Genomic DNA, 6,336 nt, shown 5'->3' on the forward strand with positions numbered 1-6,336 from the left:
GGGCGTGAGAAGCTGAAAAGTCCTTGACTAGTGTAAGCACTGCTCAGCAACAACTAAAACAGCGGTGCGTTATCAACATTATTCTTATCCTAAATCCAACACACAGCACTGTACCAGCTACTAGGAAGAAAATTGAATCTCTCCCAGCCGAAACCAGGACACTGAGCAACACAGCTGTGAGGACTGACCCTAGTCACAAACTCAGGGGCCAGTTTGATCAAAGGAAGAGGAGGTCCTTGAGGATGGAGGAAGAGGAGGTCAGTTGAGGATGACACAACATTATACCTTAATGCTTTTATTTCTTAAAATGGCTTTCTGTTTCAAAAGTAAGTGACTTGAAAAGGCTGATTAAACCCAAATTCAAATGATACTTTTTGTTTGTGATCACTCTCTTCTCTTTGTGACACAAAAAGGGAACAAAAAGTGGGTTTGCTCAAATAAAATACTGTCAACTCCAAACCCAAATATTTTTGAAATTTTTTTAAAGAAAAAAATAATATATCTAATCTAAAATTACTTCCCCCCCCCTTTTTTTTTCAAATGTTCAGATAAACAACAACAAAAATTCTTTGCTCTGCCTTAGGCATGACCCAATAGAAATTTTTTACACTTTGACACAATGTGTAAGCTGCATTTTGTATTCCAATAAGAAGCATTTCAGACAGAACAATGATTTCTCCATCATATTATTAATTTCACCAGTCTCTGCTGTGCTGCTCTGAAAAGGCACATTGTAACCCATCTGTGAAAAAGAAGAGGCAAGATACGAAGGGATTACTAGATAAATACAAGCAAGAGATGCACAAAGGTTATGCTGTCTTTATGAGCAACATAATAATGACAATACACTTATGTTGATAATTATATGATGACAGAATTAGGTCAAAACACACAACTTTTTCATAGTCACATTCACGCCATGAAATGATGAAGCAATACCTCACTTCATGCTGTCCCAGCTGACACGTCAACACTATACAGCACCTTAGGGCAAGGTACTGGCTCAGGCCTGAAACATATTTACAACATCTATGTGACTACTGGTAGCTCCGATGTTTTTTAGCTGGTGGGGATCTCAACAAAATAATGTAGTAGACATGAGTCTGTGTGCATGCGTATAACACAACGTAGGCTTAAGAGAATGATATTGTACACAGCAAGAACAGTAGAGGTTATCCTTTGGCAAGATACAACTAGCAAGACAAGAATATTTATTCCTTACAGATTGGAAAATTGAGACTATGGTCTAGACCTATAAAGGACTTGATAATGTCCTTCTACAAACGCCTTTTGTGCCCAACTCATCTCTATGCACCTTGAGATAGCTGGCAAAATCCCCTCTGAGGGTTACTGTGCTGGCATGCAGACGCACAAGAACTCTGCAACGTGTGAAAGCCTTAATTAAATATATATCAGTATGTAGGTATATGGACATTTGTCACATGTTGTATATCTTCACTTGCTACAGATTGGGGATTTCGCTGACTCTTTCCAAGCTCTCATAAGATGGGAATGCAGCAACAGACTGAGCTCAAGGAAGGATGTGTAGGATAAAGTTGCAAAGTCCTTTACAAGGTAGTGGACCTTTTTTTTCCCTCCAACACATAACAACTAAATATTCTCAAATTGTTAGTATTATCTTGACAATTAATAACATTTACTGTTGCTGTTTTGTACAAAACTGTTCTCCTAAACCTTTGTTGTGTTTTGCCAATGCCGCTTGCCACTGTTAAGGCGGAAATCAAGAAAAGATTTTTGTGAGGTTTATAAAGTTCTGGTGGGGATGAGCCCTGTTATCACTGAGGTAAGAGCCACCCCTGCATGTGACAACGTGCTGAGGCTAGTAATTCTGGCTTTTGGTGGCTTACTGTGTGCTAAGGACATTATGTCATTGCACAATTGGGATCATCACTCAAAGTATGAGACAGGCTGCTGCTCGTATGAGACCAGGCTATTTGGGGTCAGATTATCTAGCAGAGTATCCTGTCTCCAACGAGGATCAGCAAGTGGATACAAAGGAAGGAGTATAAGAAAAAGGCAGGCATGCAATGATTCCTCTCCAGGGTGCTCTGCCAGCCTCCAAATCACTTATGACTCACAGACTTCTTGTAGAGTTGTCTTTGCTTTTAACAGCCTCCAGTAGATCTGGACTCCATGAAGTTGCCCAGTCACTGCATGTAAAGTTTTAGCACCCACAGCATCCTGAGACAGGGAGTTCTGCAGCTCTACCACACACTGATGGACCCTTCACCCCAAGGGCTCCCTCACCAAAGGGCTTGCTGTCACAGTCCAAGCAGTTTTTTTCCTTCCCATTGCCATCTAGCAGCTCAGAGTTCAAATAAGCTGCAACTCTAAAGAAAGGAAAACAAATTCCAGATGGCCAATAACCTGTCTTTTGAAAACCAGAATTCCCAGCATTTTTTTCTCTCTCTGTCTACACGCTATCCACATTCATCACTAGTTCACCCACACAACTCTTCTGGCTGTGAGACAACTGACTTTTTGTTTCCCAAGGACAATGGACCTATTTCCTAAAGCAGGCTGCCAAAATCTGTCAATTCATTTGTTCTTCTGCCAACCCTCACAAGCGGTAGGTTCCTTCTTGCTCCACCAGAAAGGAGCAACTCCATCTTTCCTGCACTCCCACACTGACCAGAAGCCGAGAGGAAGGGTCAAGGCACCAAGCAGGACTGGTTCAGTCAAAACGGGGACCACAATTACATACCAGTGGGACTGGTTAGCTACTCCCAGCAGTCTCCTTATGCAGGCAGCTGCTTCTTCTTATGCCTGAAGCCAGATCTGTTTTTTTTCCAGAACACCTAAGACCTCCATCACAGATTAAATGCCAGCAGGAAGACTGATTTCAGAGATGTTTTTCCACCATTTTCTGCTTCTAAATTTGTAGCATGATAAATTTTTAAGTACAAATTATTTTTTTCCTCCTTTGGTAAAAAGTCAACTGCAAACTTCCTGTGAATGAAAAACAATGTAGTGATTAAAAATAATTATAACAGATGACTCATGAGTCTACAGTGGTTTTTGCATCAGCAAATAAAATTGGTCAGGATAGATGGAAAAAAGTGCACTGAAGTTTAACTACCAAATGCATCTTTCAAGCCCTCATTACCAATCCCTTTTCAAATGAAGTCTTTTTCATCGTAGGTCACCCAGCTCCATTTTGCATTTGCAATTTTTTTAAATTAAACAGTGAAAGAAGAAAAATGGAAGGAACACTCACAGCAACACCTCTCCAGAACAAAGGGCTCTCCAAAATGCAAACAATTAGAGAGGTCTTCTAAGCTACGTACTCATTCACACACAGGAAAAAAAACAGTGAAGGAGGAATTACTGTGCCAAGTGAAGACCTTGCCAGCTTTTACTTATTCACTGTTTCTCCCTTACAGTCTTCTGCTGAAACTCTTGTAATTCATCAGGTTTTTAACTTAGGGGCTCTTTTTCCCATTGGATTCTAAATTTTGCCAGATTGGACCAAAATGGCCCATTAATATGGTAAGCTATTGCCTATGTTCTTCTGCTAAGAGTTGCCAGTATTGACTATTTGAGGTGAATATTGAATGGGTGGGGGTGAATTAAAGCTTGCCTAGAATACTGAAGTATTCTCTATTTTCTCTTTTAAGGATATTTTCTCTCACTGTCTAGGAAGAAAGGACTCATTCCATTGAAACAGACACCTTTTCCTTCATAGTCTTTCCTGGACCTGTTTCTTTTCTCACCTGCTTTTCTGTTCTCCATTATAAAATTATTTGCGTCCTAGTCAGCCCAGATAGGAGGACACTTCCCATCCTTAACAAGTCACTGAGAAGAAAGTCAAAGAACAGGCGGGAAACACAAACGTAAAGAATTTAAATGATTTGCTCAGGATTGTGTCAGTAACAGGTTCAAGAGTATTCAATGAGGACTAAATCTTGAACTCCCTATGCTGGGGAACCAGTTGATTTGATATGATATCTAAAGAGCAGCTACTTTTGTTTTTTCAACCAATGAAGCAGCACGATGGAGTCAGGTGTTTTATTCAGCTAACAAAGGCCCCAAAGAGCGATCAAGAAGCTATGTAGAAATAGCTGAAAGGAAACCCAGCTTATCACATGGCAACAGTAACCAAGAAAAACTGAATTTGTACCCTTCATGGAGCTTGTATGTTTACTTTTCTCCTGAGCACAGATTACTGAGCAGGACTCACACTGCTGTTGCCATCAGCCATCTCCTGAATACAGCTTGGAGGCTTACAGCATTCACCCAGCAACTTCCTAGACTGAAGTCCCTCCTTAACAAAGAGGATTCATGGCCACATTTCCCACATATTTAACCACCAGGATATATCAAGTGGGTAACAATACTGCCATGCCTCAGTTGAAGCTGGGTCACTGTGGCCAGACTACAGGAGGTGGATTACTCAGCTGAGGGGGTGTTAGGGTCCTGTCCCTCTTTCATGGACTGTTTATGCACTTCACATTAGACAGCTGTTGGCTGTCTTCCCACCACCACTATTCTACAGCCTGCTGATCAAAATATTTGCTCAGGGCCTGAACCCCTGAGGGTTGCATGCTAGAAACCTCCCAATGAGATCAGTCGAGCCTTTCTTAGGAGTTAGGACTGCCATGAGTACTCAGCTCACCTCTGTACTGAACACAGAGTGTACTGAACACCATCTCTCTGTGTTTCCCTAGAAGTCAAGTATTCTTTGGTATCTTACTGCACTGCATTTTTGAGAGTTTTTCTACTGGTGGGTCAGTAGGGTGAGAGGGGATTACCTGGAAGAACGCAGTAACACATTGCTATGGACACAAGAACCATGACAGCCATCCTGCTTCTGACCTGCTACAGCAGGGATATCTGGCTCTGTGTCTATAAGACTGTTCTTCATCCAACAGGTAAGGCTATCCCAGGAATCTCTGCATGAATATACCGCCTATTATTAATATATGCATAGTATTGCCTGCATTCAGCCTGGAGCCACCCTTCCCTGTCTCTGCCATACCTTAATCCTCCTATCACAGTTGTCAATGGGGACCTCCTAGACAGCAGTCTACAGATTTCTCCCTGCTTCTGGGCTGTCTCTATTTGTGGGTAGAAAAGCCAGCTCTATGGGAGGGAATTGTTGTTATTGGCAAACTGCCCGTGCTCGGTGCCTGTAGCACCTCCGAAGTTCCCAGATGTGACAGAAAAATTTAGGCCTGGAAGGTGGAAGGATGAAGCCAGACTCAGACTTGGGAGTTCAGCAGAACTTGCAGGGTCAAGCTAGATGGGCCCCAGGAGATGAGGCTGGGAGATTTATAGTTGGGATAGTTGTTGGCTCTGGGCATCAGGCCAACCTCATTATCTTATACACAGCCAAAGAAGATGAACTCACAGAGTACAAACCTTGCACTGCAAACCAGTTATACAGCTCTACTGTACTAATTATATTAGTACTGGTTTCCCTTTCCCATCCAGCCTAAGCAATCACTGTTTCTGTCTCACATATCATGTGGAGTTCATACTCCTCCTCACCTCTTGCACAAGCCCTGTTGTTTAGTGACCTGTTCTCTGTTAACAGCTGCTGTGCTCATGCCAGCAAGACAGGCATTTTGGTTTGGTGGTGGATGAAGTTATTCCTGTATACAATTTATAAAAGGCTCTGGGATGAAAGACAAGACACTCTCATCAATTATTGAGACCTATCTCTGAACTTTTTTCCAGGTTCCATAAATACCTCTTCTCATAAAGGGCTTGAAAAACTTAATCAGATTAATAAATAAGTCTGGACTGAGGGGTCTGCACCAGTTCAGCCTACTCCTGATAACAAAGTTCTGGATCAGCACATGGGAAGAGCCTCAGAAAATGTCTTTTCTCCCACCAGCTGCTGTCCTAGCTTAAGAGAATAAGCTTTTTTCAACTGCCTGCTACATCCCTTTCTCTCTTCCCTGAATAGCCCTGTTCAAGTTTCAAATCACAACATGACCAAACCAAGAAAATGCTTTCTTTGCTTACCGCACAACCTCAGGAAGTAGAGCCCACACAGAAGAGAAACACATGAGCATATAAACATCTTTAAGCACATACACGCATCTATCTTTTTAGACAAAAGCTCATAAAGAGCATGCACACGGTTAATTTTTTTGTTAAACTGGTGTCATGGTTTAACCCCAGCCAGCAACTAAGTACCACACAGCCACTTCCTCACTCCCCCCCCACCCGCCCCAGTCAGATGGAGGAAGAGGAAAGGAAGAGTAAAAGCAAGAAAACTTGTGGGTTGAGATAAAAATAGTTTAATAAGCTAAGGAGATGTGGAAGAAGAGAGAAAGAAAACAGAACAAAACAAGTGACGCAAAGGCA

The sequence above is a fragment of the Aptenodytes forsteri genome, unplaced genomic scaffold, assembly GCF_000699145.1.
Source record: "Aptenodytes forsteri isolate BGI_AS27 unplaced genomic scaffold, ASM69914v1 Scaffold223, whole genome shotgun sequence".
In the NCBI taxonomy this organism is placed as follows: Eukaryota; Metazoa; Chordata; class Aves; order Sphenisciformes; family Spheniscidae; genus Aptenodytes; species Aptenodytes forsteri.